At 38.7% G+C, this 822-nt stretch overlaps 1 long non-coding RNA gene across 1 annotated transcript; it reads left to right on the forward strand.

Annotated features, from left to right (window-relative positions):
* Nucleotides 1-326: 326 nt before the first annotated feature.
* Nucleotides 327-588, forward strand: LOC116696989 (uncharacterized). Its single transcript, XR_004333875.1, has 2 exons — nt 327-372; nt 502-588. It is a non-coding gene; the product is annotated as an uncharacterized LOC116696989 (long non-coding RNA).
* Nucleotides 589-822: the final 234 nt, after the last annotated feature.

Below are 822 nucleotides of genomic sequence, written 5' to 3' on the forward strand. Positions count from 1 at the left end.
ATGCTGTACTCGCTCATCCCTAATGAGCAGACTCTTTTTCCTGAGGAAGCTGAGATCATGTTAGCTGTGCTGTCAGACATACAGGCTATAGTTACATCTGTTGGGTAACATGGAAGCTATAATTACAGGGTCACGTCTCTCTCTGTCTCTTCAAAGGACTGGGCTAAGTGGCTCTCCGTATTTGTACTTTTTAAAATCCAGAATGTGAATGTAATTTCACCCGCAGCACAACCTCACTGCATAATAGTTGTCTTATCTAATGCCATCACGAGGCTGATTTAAGAATGGAATTTAGACTGCTATAAATAACAGTGAGTTCATTTCATACAGGTGTGAGGATGGTGGATCATGGTAGACAGGCAAAGGCAACAGGTAGGTTTAAAACTAAGTGGAAGTGTAGGGGGAGCCACTTGATACCAACATTCATTTATTAAAATTATTAATATGGAAAAACTAAAATGGAAAATATATTACATAATGTTTGTTATCAATGTGTCTCAGTGGAGAAGAACACAGGCAAGGAGTGAATGAGACAGACATGAGGTCAGTGATAGCATCAAGTAGAGATGAGACCAGTGATGACATCAGTTAGGAGTTCTATTAGACCGCACAAAACTAAATGTCCAGTTCAAGCTCCGAGTCCTCCTACCTTTGGTTTTATTTTGCACTTTAACGTTAGTGTTGCTCACAGATGACATCTGATTACTTCTCATGCCAAATGGAAATAATTTAACATGTTTTTTATATGCTATTAGGCTAATCTTGCCATTGCGAATGAAAGATGTATTTCTGTATCACAACCTGGCGCGCATATATATATAT

The sequence above is a fragment of the Etheostoma spectabile genome, chromosome 10 (assembly GCF_008692095.1).
Source record: "Etheostoma spectabile isolate EspeVRDwgs_2016 chromosome 10, UIUC_Espe_1.0, whole genome shotgun sequence".
NCBI classification, from domain to species: domain Eukaryota; kingdom Metazoa; phylum Chordata; class Actinopteri; order Perciformes; family Percidae; genus Etheostoma; species Etheostoma spectabile.